Here is a 16,081-nt window from a genome sequence, read left to right on the forward strand (position 1 = left end):
TCCCATCGCATCTTACCTAATGCCAAGTAGCAGCAGGAGAAGGCAGCTCAAAACAGTGGTAATAGATAGGCAGAACCCAAAGTGGATCCCTGCTAATGAAGCTGGCCAGCTCAGAGGTGAGGAAGATGCAATAGAACAGGTTCTTCGCCAGCCTGGGTAAGTGTGTGCCTCCTTTGGAACGTTATAGAGTCCACTGAAGATACTGCAGTGGGGAGGTTTGTAGACATTGATCAGAGTCAGGTCTTTCACTTTTATAGGCTGAAATTCAGTAACATCGTTTGGACCTTGTCAAGGGGGTTCACTCATCACAGATTGCACCTCCTCCTGGCTGTACTGGCAATTAGTTCTTCCAGGTGCTGTGCCCTCATCTGACGGTGTATCTCCCATCATCCTCTCATCCTTCAGCCCCTCTTGCACCAGTAACTGCAGCCTCTTCTTCATGATTCAGCCCTCTGGGCAGGTCATTCCATGGTTCCCCCTTCCGGGGAAGGGTGTGTGTGACAGTCTTTCCCAGAACAAATCATCCCAGGCACTCCACTGTCCTCTGCCTGGTAGGTGCCAGGTCCCCAGTGGCTGGTAGGGGAACTTAGGCCCGCCCTGTAGTCTGGGTTCCAGCTCTGGGACCCTCCTGTTAGCAGCCAAGGCCTGCACTCCAATCCCTTGCTGCTATTTCCCTGAGCCTTATCCTACCTTCCTGATTCCCTCCACTCCCCTTTTGGATTTGCCAGCCTCCCAACTCCCTCCTCCCATAGAGCAACACTCTATAGTCCTAACATTCCTCCTTCTTCCCAGGGAGCAACTGCAGCCTACAGCCTTCTTCTGTTTCTAGCTTCCTGGCTTCTATAGTCCCCGCCTGTCCCTGCCCAGTTGAGCCTTGTGTCTAATTAACCATTCCCTGCTCCTTGACTCCTCCTGTAGGTGCAACTGGGCAGTTAATTGGGCCTAATTTACTCTCTCAGGGCCAGTGGGGGGAGTACACCCCATCACAGACCTAATGATTAGACTAGAGACATTGGAATACCCTCTCTGCCTTAGGATGACATCCTGTATTGCCTATGATGGAGGTGAGACACAACAACACAGCTTGGAGTTGATAGTTAAGTGTTAGTGATAGAATGTGTGTCCTGAAGCAAGATGATGTATTCTTCCTGTTCTACACTGAACTGGAGGAGGATGTCCCTCTTGGCTGCTGAGATTCCCTCAATATTGAAGTACACCATCTTGAGAGCTGACCTCAAAACAAGGTTTGTGACACTTGCCCTGGAGAGGACCTCATTCGAGGACAACTTCTTTGGGCTGTATTTGTCTTTGTCTTTTTTACAAAAAGAACATGAGCTCTGACTTTGCATTTTGTCTACTTAAGCTCCACTTTTCTCTACTGGACAGCTTCTGTCTTACTCACCTTCTAAGAACCTTCAGACTACTGTAATTACTTAATTCACATAAAAAGCGACAAAGAGTCCTTTGGCACCTTATAGACTAACAGACGTATTGGAGCATGCATCTAATGAAGTGGGTATTCACCCACGAAAGCTTATGCTCCAATACGTCTGTTAGTCTATAAGGTGCCACAGGACGCTTTGTTGCTTTTTACAGATCCAGACTAACACGGCTACCCCTCTGATACTTAATTCACATAATTACCATTGGATACTCTGGTGATGATGTGGATGGAGTAAGGCTAGAGGAAGCAGCCATCCACTTTCCATAGCAACAGATGGATCTGATCCAAACTAAGTTGGAGTATTTTGTGGGTAAAGACTAAGAATTAGAAATTGCAAACAAGCTCTGTGATGTCTACCAAGCTTCCTGTGAAAGCAGCAAAGAGTCCTGTGGCACCTTATAGACTAACAGACGTTTTGGAGCATGAGCTTTCGTGGGTGAATACCCACTTTGTCGGATGCAGCTTCCTGTGGTAATTTTCTGGCCATTGTGATCATAGACTGTGGACCATGCACAACTAGTTACTCTCTGGCTTGACCAGAGATGCTGCAGCCATCCACTGGCTTGGCCTGATTTCCTCCCCACACTGTGACTGTGGGACAGGACCACCGACAATAATTCATGTGGTGGCAGAGTGCCCAACCTGACATCTAGAGCACCATTTAGCACACCCAGATATGCTGCCTTGATAAAGAAGCAGGGTGCTCAAACTGTGCATGGATATGTATACTACTTAAATGTATTGTCTTTGCCACATGCTATTGCTGCTGCCCTAGATGTAAGCAAAAAACAATGGGGAAATGGACTTTGAGTAAAGTATAGCTGTGTTCTGGTCTCTGTTACAACCTCACTGACTTAACTGGCATTACACTGGCATAGCTAGATCTGTTCAGAAAATATTTGGGGGTTTTTCCCATGGAAAATGTTGACTTTTCAGCAAAAAAAACGAAACCTGAAAACTTTTAGCTGAAAACCCTTTTTTTTTTAATTTGAAAATGCCAGTGTGGTGCTGCATGGGAGTTGTAGTTCGGTTGCCTCATGACTTCATTCTCTTCTGTGTGCCAAATTCCCTTGCTTTGAATGAGCTGTAGATTCCCTTCCCGCTGAGTAGTTGTGGTGCATCATGGGAATCTTTGGTAATGGTGCATCATAGGAGATGTAGTCCAGACAAGGAGTCTGGCTCAGAGAGGAGAAAAGTGAGGGTGATACAAGTGAACTAAAACTTCCATTTTTATTCAGATGAAATTATTTTGTTTTCAGGTGGAAAAACAAGAATGTCAGTTTCTGTTTGTTTTTTTTCTTTTTCACTTTTTAAAACAAAATTCAACATTTTCCACATAAAACTGACACTTTTTTGAAAAATGGCATTTAGTCAAAAACACGTTTCCATTGAAAACCAGTTTCAACTGAAAATTTTCAACCATGACTAGCGATGACACAAAAGAGAAATTTGTCGTTAGTTATAGACCCCACTGAATGACACGTGATTAGGTGGCTGGTAAGAAACACATGTAGAATTCACAGTCCAGGGTAAATGGTTGACAAGATTGTTTGACACCCCCCCCCCCCAAAAACTGTAATAACATTTTGTATATGTTAAAGTTTGAAAGGGAATACATTTCATCAGTTGTGATAAACTGAGTACCATACAAGAGAAATCATAATTGACAAATATGTATATGAATGTGGAGATGTCACAAATGGATTAAAAAGGGGAAAAGCGAAATGTTCTGAATGGTAGATGTAGAGGTGGTTTAATATGATAATATGGACAAAAAACACATATAAATCCTTCATTCTGGGAGAAGAAAAAACATATAAATGTTAATTGTGTGTATTTATATAAGACATAGTAGTCAAAAGGATAATGTTTTTTCCACACCTAACAATGTCCAAAAGAGTATAAATAAAAAGCAACCATAAGACACAATGGGAGGAGCTGTACTGACACAAGATATGATTCCGGCTCTTGGGAGGGACTTGTGAGCAATGGGATAGAAATACTCATACAAACTACTTTAAGCTTTATCTTTTTGTAACTATATGAAGCATCCTACTTAAGAAACAGCATAGTCTTGAAATTAGTTATGTTAAACTGGCCCCGAATTCCATTGATTTTTTTTTTAATGGGAGTTAGATGCCTTTGAAAATCTGAAGTCTAACTTTACATTTATTTGATTTTTTTTTCCTAATAAAATATTTTTTTAAAGATTGTCAAGATGTTGGGGTTATGGAGGACGACAACAAGCTGCTCAAGGAAAGGAAAATAAACTTCTGACTGTAGGTGAAAGGCAAAAGGGAATGGGATTAAAGTTACACAGACTGGAACATTCAAAGACATGGGACAGAAGGGCAGTCATTCCCCAAGCAGTGCTTCCATGTTATTGACTGAGACCATTTGGAGGAATGGGGAAGGCGAACATTCAGGGGCCTGGCAAAAAGTGACCAGGGGTATTTTCTGAATGTCACTAATTATAGAAATTGAAACTAGGTACTTCATGAATATTAAATTATGTCCCTGTCAGCTGTGTCTCTTTCAAGGATATTAGCAAGCTGTGCTTTTCTGACTAGACAGATAAGGCAGTGCAGTGTTCAAAGGGAAAGTAGATTCAAAAACAGTCCCATCCACCAAGTATTGTTGCCCCTTTTCGAACTGAGAAGCTAGTCAAAGTTTGAGGCCCCAGGGATGTTCCTGTTCAAAGTAGAATTGATTGAGTCTGGTATTTTCTTTGGTGCAATCTTGTTTATTTACAAGGATGTGAGAAGTCTTGTCTCTGAATGCAGAAGGAACCAAGAACAAAAGGATCAGTTTCTTAGCTTACCACCCCCAACCTCTTAACTAATGTCAGTGTCAAAAGGGTTCTCTCTCTCTCTAGCTTTTTCCAGGGTCCCACTGTGCTTACAGACTCCTGCTTGGCTTTCTTGCCTCTCACTCTCTCGCTCTCTGTTCTTACTTGTTCTCAATGTCTGTGTGGAACTTGTTGCCAGGGGATGTGGTGAAGGCCAAAACCATAACAGAGTTAAAAAAAGAACGAGATAAATTCATGGAGGGTAGGTCAGGGATGCAATCCCAGGCTGCGGGTGTCCCTAGCCTCTGATTACCAGAAGCTGGGAGTGGATGACAGGGTATGGATCACTTGATGATTGTCTGTTTATTCCTTCAGAAACATCTGGCATTGGCTACTGTCAGAAGACAGGATACTGGGGTACATGGACCATTGGTCTGACCTAGTTTGGTCATTCTTATGTTTTTATCTCCCCCACCCTCCCACGCACACACACTACCTCCATACCTACCCAAAACAATACTCAGTCAAAAACTCCGGGGTGGGTTCAGACAAACATCTTTTGTCTTAAGTGGGGCCAGGGCCGGCTCCAGGCACCAGCCGAGAAAGCTGGTGCTTGGGACGGCAGATTCCAAGGGGCGGCATTCCGCCCAAACCTTTATTTTTTTTTTTTTTTTGCGCTTCGCCGCTTCTGCCGCCCCTGCAGGATTTTTTCTTTTGGTTTGCTGCTCCTGCAACCCTCTAGGGGGTGGAGGCACAGAGGAGGGGAGCTGCTGGGAGTGGTGTCAGTTCTGCAGTAAGCCCGGCACGGCAGCCCGCGTCCTTCCCTGCCTGCTCCCCGGAGCGGCGCGGAGCCCTCCCAGCAGGCGGCACGGCAGGAGGGGCCGCATGGCGAGCGCCTCGCTTAAGGAAGCCCTGACCGCCCCCTTCTCTCTCTGCCCCTCCCCCCCGCTAGCTGGGGTGTGCACTCCGCTGCCGGAGTCCCTCTGCACCCGCACTCCCGCCGCCCCGCAGGTATTTTTTTTCTTTTTGTTTTTTTGTTTTTTCTTCCCTTTGCCCCTCCCCCCCTTCATTGCTCTGACCGGCTGGCAGGTTTCCTGGAATTCCTGCCCTCCCTCCCTTTGCTGCTCCGGCTGGGCAGCAGGTTAGTTTCCCCCGCCCCGGCTGCTCCAGCTGGGCGGCAGGTTGGTTTCCCGCTTCCCCTCTTTGCTGCTCCAGCCGGCCGTCAGGTAGGTTGGTTTCCACACACCCCCTTTGCTGCTCCCACTGGGTGGCAGGTTGGTTTCCCGCCCCCGCCCCCCTTTGCTGCTCCAGCTGGGCGGCAGGTTGGTTTCCCGCCGCCCCCCCCCCCCACCCCCCCCGTTTGCTGTTCCGGCCACTGCGCAGGTTTGTTGTTTTTTTTTTTGCTTGGGGCGGCAAAAAGGCTAGAGCCGGCCCTGAGTGGGGCTAATGCTGACAGTTATGTTAAGGATGAGTTCACAAACCCAATCCATGACAAGATTTCACCCAGCTCATAACAGTGTATTGCAAATCCATACCCCCGCCTGTGGAGTATGTGGTATATTTAATTACTTATTCTTAGTTTCATTGTAGAATGGTTATACTTTAGTATAGTTCTTTAATTTTCCTGTTTAGCATTATGAATATGCATGATGTATACTAATGTTGTATGAGTTAATATTTCCATGTGTAACCCACACACCTCCTGGGTGTGGTGTTCTGTCCCATCTAGTGGCACTGAGACCACTTAAAGAGAGAGATCAAATGAGTTTGCTCTACAGCCTTAGGTTAAGAGTCTCATGGCTTTTAGCTCATGCAACAGAGGCTCATGCACTAAGCTCCAGAGGTCAATCCAGCCTGCTGATGACCAGGGTCTGTCAACATTACACATGCATAGTTTAAATTGTTTTGGTTCTTTATTTGTGTGTGTTCTTTCTTGCATTGTTGCTCTGTGTGTTTTGAGCTAACTTCTGTTCTCTGCCTGCAGCCTAAGTAAATGGGTTCTGCTTGTGGGAACTATGTAGGAGTTTGGGGGATGAAATCCTTCATCCTGGGGACAGGCTGAGAAACAGCAGGGCAGCCCCACTGCTACCATTACTGCAGCTTCTTCACAGCAGTGGTGTCTGAGGCCCTCTGGTAAGCCCTGCGTTTGGCTTCAGGTCAGTAGATCTGCATGTTATGGAGCCACTGTATAAAACAATTTTCTAAATAGCTTAGGCTTGCTGTGGATTGGATTGTTGAGCTGTACTCAGACAGAAGATATGTTGTCCTCCTGCAGAGCTTCTCTGTGTTTTTTCCCTTCTACTATAGTAGAACTGAATTGGTTCTGTTGAGACTGGGGCATCTATCAGTCCTTCTAGCATGTCCAGGAGGATTTGCTCTTTCAATCACATGGTCCAAAGTCAACTGAAGTCACCGGAAAGATTCCCATTGAGTTCAGTGGCTTTTGGATCAGGCCCTGCTAAACAATGAAGTAGGAAGGAAAGAAAAAGAAATCCCTTCCGGAAGGCAGCTTGAAACAGGATTTAATTTTCAATATGAATTAAATAGTGGCAAGGACAAGTGAAAACATGCAAAATGCTGCTTCATTGAAAAAATGATTAGATGTTTAGCACCTTGACTATCAAAGACTTTTGTGATCATGTGGTAAACCCAGGACAAACAGCTACAAGGGGAGGGAGGGTTAGTAATTAGTCCCAGGGGGGTTAAAAGGCCTCTCCCAATCCACTGAGGAGAGATAACCATGGGGAAATAAGGTACTGCTGGAACAGGGGTTATTAGGGAACTAATTAGGTTCAGCTGGCTCCAACTGCTTGTGACCTTTTTAAACCCTCCCCTGGGTGGAAGGGGGTGACAAAGTGAGAGAAGCAGGAAAGCTGCCAGACCCTGAACCCTCCCAGGAAGGAAGGAAGGAAGGAAGGAAGGAAGGAAGGAAGGAAGAAAAACAAGCACAAGGGATGGACTGGGGGAAGGAATAGCTGGACCCTGTGCTACCATTAAGGATTTGCCTTGCCCAAGCCTGTGTCTCCAATGCTAAAAAGGACTGGGCCTGCTGAGGAGAGGAAGGTATGTTACCACAGATCAGAAGCAAATAGAAGGACTTGAGAGTGAATTGAAGAAATTGTGAGAAAACTAAAAGCAACAAAGAGCTATTGAAGCAGCATGTGCTGCTGTATACAGTGTACATTTCTGGCACTATAGCAATAAAATAATAACCAAAGAGGAGCTGTCTCCCATTTGCAAGAAATATATAGGCAATGTTCTAAAGAGACTTCTGTGTGCAATAAAAGCTAATGCCTGATGGCACACAATATATTGAATAGAAAGACTGAAAATAAATCCCAGTATCTTTATTTTATTTTCCAGCATGTCTCTGTATACGTCTGTGGCTTAACTAAAGTCGGGTGTCTTACTTCATGAATTCTTTGCAAGTCTAAAGAAATTAGTAAGTAAATGAAGCTCATGTGTTTTAATTCCTAGCTCATAGTGCAAATAAATAATAGATGATAAGATGTGTTTGTTGTGGGCAGTGCATAGTACAATGGGTCCCAGATTCCAGACTGATGCCTCTAAGCACTGCTACAGTACAAATAATAATAGCATAGCAATAAGAAGGCACCCCAGCAAAATTTCATTTTCAGCCCGCTTCATATAGAGACCCAGTTTTGTGCCCCCTGAGAGTGTGATCTAATGCTGAGAGCACAGCAGTTTTGGCTAGGAGACCTGGGCATCAATCCACTAGTAGGGGCTGCTCTGTGCACCTCCACAGCTAAGTGATCCGGGGATGCAGCTGAGAATCTAAGCATGAACACATCGGTTACTGGGGTCAATAATCAGTGTTTTACTTTCCATGAGTGTTGAATGGCAAGTGCTTTAAGATCCTAGGATGAAAGGACCTATGGGTGATTAGGTTTAGTTGTCAATAAGTGGGAGTGATGCAGGTGTGCCACCCCAGGAGGAGCCCAGCAAGGAGTTGTGACTTGGTGAGTCACAATTTCTTTTCTGCTTCGCTCCTGCTCCAAGAGGGAAGAAATTTATTGCAGCCGCAAATGGTGCATCTTACTTCCCTTTCTTGCTTCCAGCCAGCTCTGTTGGATGGTGCATTGGAGAGGGAGTGGACGTAATCCCTCACTGCTCCACAGACCTTTTCTTTACCCATTTGGTCATGGGTAGGCAGCAGTAGCTGTTCTGAGGCTGTGCTCCCAACAGAACTTGTACCTGTAACGTGAGCAATCATAATTGGGTCTGGCCAGAAAACAAGAACTCCATTTGTTTTCATTATGCATCAGAACAAGACCTTTTGAAATTCATTTTGTGAAAAAAAGTGAGAGACCAGCCCATCAGCCCCAGAATAGCCAATATCATGATGGTTGGGACATTCACTCAGCTGCCTGATTTGGAGAAGGGACTTGAACCTTGATATTTCACATCCCAGATGAATGCCCTAACCACTTGATTATTCTTGGCTTGGGGGGGGGGTGGGTCTCTCATTCTGATTTTGACCAGAAATTCCATCCTGGACATGAGAAACATGACTAAGCTTTCATTGAAGCTGACCCATCTCCTCAGAACATTGTGATTCTGATGAAACAGCATTTTTAACAGAAATAGACGGGGGGGGGGGCTTTATCTCCTACATGGTCACATTAAGTTTGTTCCAGACCTGTCCCTTTAGATGCTTCAGGTATTCTTCAGAGCCAGACAAGACAAATAATGTTGAATAATTAGTCTGAAAAAATCACAACATTCATCAAATAAATTAATAGTACTTGTGCTGGTTGAATAATATTTGACAAGAGACTCTACCTCTTTCCTCCTAGTTTGTGAATGAACTGGTAATACATCAACCAAAGCCATCTTTCCCTTACTGGGAGAGCTATTATAGACTCAAGGACAAATATAATGAGCTAGCTAGTAGGTTTTGGAGCCAGCTATTTAGGTTTTTTTGTTTATAAACTAGCTTACAAGCTCAGAACCACCATGCCAAAATATAGGAGACATATTTTATTTGAAGGAAAAACTCTTTAAAATATCCATGTCTTCTTTAAAAATCGTTGTCTAGTGGAGGCAGTATTTCTTATGGAGCTGACTGACATGATTATATTGAGTCTGATAAACATACTAAAAGTTAACTTTGTTAAAGTGGTATTTTGCCATTAAAAAAATGGAAGTTTTAGTTAGATTCTGCACTATATTTATTCTTACTTGTCTCCTCCAAAGAATGAACAAGAAAAGAACTATTGTCACTCATGGGCTTTCTCTTTTTCTGATAAACATTTGCAGTATTTTTTTTCTTCCTCATCTTTATTCTCTGAATAACAGAAAAAGGTCTGATCTTCACAACCCAGAGTCTTTTCCAGCTTGTTTGCTTCTTTCAGGGTTGTTGAGGGTTTTTTTGGTGGTTGTTTCAGATTGATTTACAAGTACTAGAGTGTTAAGACTGGAATTCAAAACTGGTCCCAAAATTTATGACAAACACAAATCTCTGTACATCTCTTTTCCAATATTTTCCCCAGTCTCTCAATGCTAGATAGCTAGAACATGCCACTGCTCTATTTTATTTATAATATGGTTACACATTTGAGGAGGCTCCAACATATCGAGCAAGCTGACAAACTGTAATAAGTGTATTATCAATAGCCAAGGAGTTTAAGATGTAAATATTTCAGGTATGTTTAGGAAGAATTGATCAAAATGGATGTTGTAAAGAAATATTTCTTGTAAATTTCGTGTGTATAAAAGCAACATGTAACTGTTGAATCGCAAGCCATAGAGGTCTAACAAAAATATAATTACATATATAACACAAGTTTCTCTATTTGAAGAAAATCTGGGTGGTGGTTTAAATCTTTATTTTCATATTTCTCTTTACATATCTTGTGTAAACAGTTTGACTGCTTGTTCCTCCCAGTGTTTCCCAAATAAAAAATAGCACTTTTTCATTTAGGGCCAGTTCATTAATACTTGTTTGAATTCAGGATGACTCTACTGAGGTCAGTGCAGTTATCAAAGATTCACAAGCAAGTAAATGCACCTCGGCTTTAATAACACCTAGATCTTCTATAATGGTTTCCCCCAATTTACAGTCACCTAGCAGGTCAGTGGCAGATAAGTTATCCTAACACCCAGCCTATTGCCCTGTCCACTGGATCATGCTACCACCCTCTAGCTTAGGTTTACATAGAAGCACCACTTTTCAAGCCTTAAGGATAATGACTCCTGTGATGAGGCATGTAACCCCCACCCCCAGCTGGAAAGGATTAACCAGCAACCTGAGGCCTAATTAGCCATACACTATTACATTTGGGTTGGCTGATAAGCTTGAAATCAGAGTTTAGAAAGGGGGAAGCCCAGCCGTTGAAGACTGGTTGGGGAAGCAGAGCAGGTAGGCTGTCTTATGGGGGGCAAGGAGCCTAGCTGGAGACAAGGGATAATCAGGGACTTCAGCCTTTCTGAAACTCTGTGTAGGGGAAAAGTGTGCCACTGGACAGTGAAGTTGAACCCAGGCCCTTCGGTTGGCACTTTGGGCAGTTTTTGCAGCAGGATCTGGCCTGAAAAGGAGGAGGCTAACAGCTGAGTTCAGCTGGACTGAACATTTGGTTGTTTTTGATATTTTCTCTTGGACATTACCTAAAGGACTCTAAGGCCCTGAAAGTGGCTGACCTGTGTTATGTGGCTTGGCTGCAGGGTCAGGTCAATCCTATGGCCAGAAAAGGCACTGGTGAAACTGAGGCAGAGCTGGTGCAATACCACTTCCAGCTATGAGGACAGATGCTGAAGTGGCACTTCTGTGATAGCACCTCAGTCAGAAAAATCACCTTCCAATTTTGATTTCAGCTGATGCAAAGATAGGTGGCCAACTAAATCAACTCTGTTCCCAAAAGGTTTTCAAGGAAAAAAATCCTACTGTATCAGGGGTCGGCAACCTTTCAGAAGTGGTGTGCCGAGTCTTCATTTATTCACTCTAATTTAAGGTTTCGCGTGCCAATAATACATTTTAACCTTTTTAGAAGGTCTCTTTCTGTAAGTCTATACTATATAACTAAACTATTGTTGTATGTAAACTAAATAAGGTTTCAGAATGTTTAAGAAGCTTCATTTAAAATTAAATTAAAATGCAGAGCCCCCTGGACTGATGGCCAGGACCCGGGCAGCGTGAGTGCCACTGAAAATCAGCTTGCGTGCCGCCTTCGGCACCCGTGCTATAGGTTGCCTACCCCTGTACTATATAGTGGATTTATATTGTGCCTCGTTACAATGTAGGAATACATTCTAAACAGAGGAAATACTGATACATGTTGATTTAAAAAAAAATCATTTTATTTTCTTAATGGTGATATTATTGCAGGGTCTTCAATCACGGACAGTGGAGATCACTCTGTTTTCCATGCTCCTACTTTTCACTTCTTTCCTTCAAGATGTATGTGGGAAACCTTCTCTCGGTCCCAGGAGGACGGAAAGGGACTTCTGTCACATCTTAGTATTGTTGTTCCTTGACCACCAAGAGAAGCACTGAAGAATGAAAGAAAATATTGCCCTCTCCACAAGGAACTTAAACACTCAACCATCTGCTAGCCCAGGGAATGACTAAAACGTTAAGATGCAGATTTTCAAAGGATCTCAGCTCCCACCTAAATGCCTAGCACCAATTATTGGGCTGCTTTGGTCTTTCTCTTTCCCCTTGATTTAAAGAGTCAATGTTGCTGGAAAGAGGATAAACTACCTCTTTATATGAGGTTCCTGGCTGCATGGCTGGTGGACTAGGACTTCCTCTGGAAAAGGGGTGGGGGGAAAAGGAGTAAAGAAGCCACCCTTGTTGAGCTATTGGCTGGGACTCCAGTCTCTGGGACCAATATTTAAAACTCAGACCTGTCCCATCCAAACAGGGGCTGTTGGCAACCAGCTCTACAAATTGTACTCATGAGAACAACACTGCATTTTCAGAGAGACAATTGGTTCATCTAATAGGTTTCTCCTCATCTCCAATAATACATATATAGAGATGTCCATGACAACTTTAAAGTTTCAGACTTAAGCCATTTTTGAATAGTGAAGGTTTTTTTTGTTTTTGTTTTTTCCCATCCTCTCCAAGCTCAAAAATAACTGGAAATATTTTGCTCAAACTTTAAAAAAAAAAAATCACCTTGAGGCAGAGACCAAGCATGGAAATTTTCAGCTTAAAAGGTGAATATTTCAGAATGTTATAAACATGGGAAAATGGGCTTGTGACTAAAGGTGTTTTGTAACCTTAACTATAACAGGTGCTATTGAGCTATTGTACTATCCTTTCTCTGTATTTCTTCTTGTATTTAGGGCTATAAGACATAACTACAAGTCTGAATGGCCAAGAAAAAAACACCACATTTTTTAAACAATGCAAGCAGTTAGAGGAGCTGATAAACTTTACTGGATTCTAAAGTAAGTCTATAGTCAGTCTTTTTATCATACATTTTTTACAGATGCACAAATTCACATGAATCAGGTAGAAATATTAATGTTAGACAACCTTTCAAAAATACATATGTTTCTACCATTGACAAAACAGAGAGCCGAAGCTTCATCCTAAATTGGCACATAAATATCATTATTTATAACTACATTTTAAAATTGTAATTGTGAAGCCCTTGTAACAGCTTTTGATTATTATACTATTAAAATATATATAATGTAATGTGCAACTGGTATGTTTATTAGAAAACATAAAACTGTTGATTCCTTACTACTAAGGCTGTAGCTAATTTTATGAAAAAACAAAACAAAAGCCCTCAGGGAAAAATCAAAATAGATTTTCCAGCGGGTGGGTGGGTGGGTGTCTGTCTCTTTGTCTCTGCCTCTCTCTCTCTCTCTCTCACGCACATACAGAGTCAGCTCTATCAACAAATGCTGCCACTTAAATATGGGTGATTTTTCTGTTCTCTAATAACTCTTGAATTTTGCACATACTTCATAAATTCCTTTTGCCTCTATGTTCTATCCTTGGGGTCTGCTTTCCCTCACCCACTGGTGTCAATGGAGTGACACTGGTGTATAAATGGTGTAAGTGAGAAAATAATCTGTCCCAGGGACATTTCCAGACAATAGGAGCTAGATTCCAATGTCCCTGCCTAAGTTGATGTATAATACTGTAGTGCCCATATAGTCCTGCTGTTTTCAGTGGAAGTATTTGTGGAGTATGTGTATCAGAATTTGGCCTCTTGAAAGCAAGCAATGGAACTTAGCCATGAACACTGAAGTTATGGCAAGACAAGAAACATCAGTTCAGTTTTATTTTGTGTGTCTCACTATTTTCTTTTATCATCTGCTACCCAGCTGCCAGCATGTCATCTTTAGCCCTATCTCAACTGACCTAAATACGTATTTTTTTTATTTGAATTAACAAGGACCTCAGTTCAGGATAGCACGTAAAAAAAAATCCTTATGCTTGACTGAAATCATATGCTTAAACTTAAGAATGTGCTTAAGTGCTGCCCTAAACAGGGAAGCAGTGCTGAGTCAGGGCTACATATAGAGGCAAATGAACAGCTGCAAGTTTTGTGTGCAAAACCTTAATTATAACATGGAACTCAGAAACTGTGCATCCAGCTACCCCTGAACATGTACAAAGAAATGGCCATTAGTCAATTTTCACCTGGAATGTTGTGAGTGCAAATTTAGAAGATCGTTTTGAAAATTAGGCCTCTATGCTATTAAGAAACACTGCATTAAAACTGAGACAGTGCAGAAAGACAGCTTATTTTTCAGACACCGGGTTGAGAGTACAGTGTTGGCAGTTATAAAAATCTTGTTTTGACTTGTAAAGTGAGACCACTACTATGGATGGCAGTGGGACAGAATAAATATAGAATACCAAGATGTCAGAGAAGTGGCAATATATAAATGACCATAACCACACATTAAAATGAGATTTCAAGATAAAGAACATTCAACAAATTACATGAAGTAAAACATCTACTAAAGATTACATGGCAAAAATTGACTTATTGGAAAGATGTGCTCTCTGATCAGTGTTAATGAACTGTACGTGAAAGCTGTGGATTTCAAAGAAATGATGAAAACCACAATGCTGAACAAATGTAATAGTGTCAGACTTTCTGCCCTACTACTCACTTTAGCAGAAAATGAATGACTTCTATGGCTAAAAACTATTATTTTAAGATTATTTTTTGAGGAGCTGTTAACTATTTCAGATAAAGTTATTTTGTTGCAGACATGAAAAAAAAAAACCCTCTCCCTTCTGCCTCTCCATGTGTATATGCATTGCTGAGTTCTGAAACCTGCCCTCTGTAAAATCAGTACAGCATTCCCAAAGAGCCAAGTTAAATAAGCCTTCCTACTCACTCATACCAATTGAGCAACCAAATTACAGAACAATCAAATGCTTTCCAGACCAGTACAGTGTTCAGAAATGAAATAAGAATTCTGAGAATCCTGGGCCAGATTCCCTCCCTGAGGGACCAAGCGTGGGTGGTGCAGTTTTACAGAGGGTGTTGTCACCCACGAGATGGGCAGGCAGTAGAGACCAATTGTAAATCCATATGGAGTTTTATATCAGTGGGGGCTGCCTGGGATGATAGGTATTGAATCACGTACGCAGTTTCAGAATTCAGCTTTGGTCCAGATTCCACAAACATCTACAACTTTGGATGCTAATCTCTTATTCAAACCTCTGCAGCCCCATTCTCTCCATATCTTTTGACCCATTCTCCACTATCTACATGATTCTCTTCCTGTAATCCCTTCCATCAAAAGACAAGGTCTTCCTATTGCTGGTACCTTGCAGCATGGGAACAGAGGTGTGGGGGGATGTGGGGAGAGGAGAGGGGATCTAGTAGTCTTCCACCTGTTCCAAGATCTTCAGGGGAAAATTATCTGTATTGTTCCCTTTCCTACTTGTTTCAGGGGCTAGATGATATCCCATTGCCTCACAATTCCCCTCTTCCACCTTTTCGCCTTCCCACAACTCTCCATTTTTCTTTGATGAAACCTGGAAATGCCCCAGAGTTCTCTGGGCTATTCACAAATCCCCATAAGATGGGGCTGGACAACATCTATCCCAAGGGAGATGCTAGTGCTGGTGGATTTGGGAGATTGGGCCAACCAGCTTGTACTTAATGAAGAGGGAGGCAGAGCTGGCTAGTTGCTTACTCCCTGAACATAACGGAAGGAGTCTTTATAATTCAGGGCTACTTCACCTGTATCTCCCTTTAGTGGTTCAGCAAAGACATGCACTCTGATCTTCCAGCTGCCCAAGCTGTTATCTTTCTGGGTGGAGACCCACATCTCTCTCCCTTCTGACAGGGTATTATCAGGCTGCATTGTTCTCTACCTTTACTCTATTTCCCAGCAAAGGCATCCTGTCTAAACAGGCCTGCTTACTTTTTCATCATAGACTGATAACAGAATGATTGCTACAGATATATTACCACACAGTTCTTTCCAACCAAGCCTCTTACTGGTTTTTGAATGTTACAATTCTTGATGTCAGATTTGTGTCCATTTATTCTTTTGCATAGAGACTGTCTGGTTTGGCCAATGTACATGGCAGAGGGGCATTGCTGGCACATGATGGCATATATCACGTTGGTAGATGTGCAGGTGAATGAGCCCCTGATGGTGTGGCTGATGTGGTTAGGTCCTATGATGGTGTCCCTTGAATAGATATGTGGACAGAGTTGGCACTGGGGTTTGCTGCAAGGACTGGTTCCTGGTTTAAGTTTATTAGTGCTTCATCTTCATCTTTCCAATCATCCCCTAAGGATTGAGGCCCTCTGTGGACTAGGGCTCCTGTCTATTTGCTGGATCAGGAAGAAAGCCCTGAGTCAACTTAAAGCCAGGATTTTTATTGAGAAGTA

At 42.7% G+C, this 16,081-nt stretch overlaps 2 long non-coding RNA genes across 2 annotated transcripts in view; both read left to right on the plus strand.

Annotated features, from left to right (window-relative positions):
- The window catches only part of LOC120405550, a 40,658-nt gene extending 34,303 nt beyond the window's left edge, over positions 1–6,355 (plus strand). The window contains exon 3 of the long non-coding RNA XR_005598663.1: positions 6,217–6,355. This is a non-coding gene — a long non-coding RNA (uncharacterized LOC120405550). The remainder of the gene's footprint in view (positions 1–6,216) is intronic.
- A 794-nt stretch (positions 6,356–7,149) lies between these two features.
- Positions 7,150–12,880, plus strand: LOC120406454. Its single transcript, XR_005599276.1, has 3 exons — positions 7,150–7,295; positions 7,596–7,674; positions 11,578–12,880. It is a non-coding gene; the product is annotated as an uncharacterized LOC120406454 (long non-coding RNA).
- Positions 12,881–16,081: the final 3,201 nt, after the last annotated feature.

The sequence above is a fragment of the Mauremys reevesii genome, linkage group 5 (genome assembly GCF_016161935.1).
Source record: "Mauremys reevesii isolate NIE-2019 linkage group 5, ASM1616193v1, whole genome shotgun sequence".
NCBI classification, from domain to species: Eukaryota; Metazoa; Chordata; order Testudines; family Geoemydidae; genus Mauremys; species Mauremys reevesii.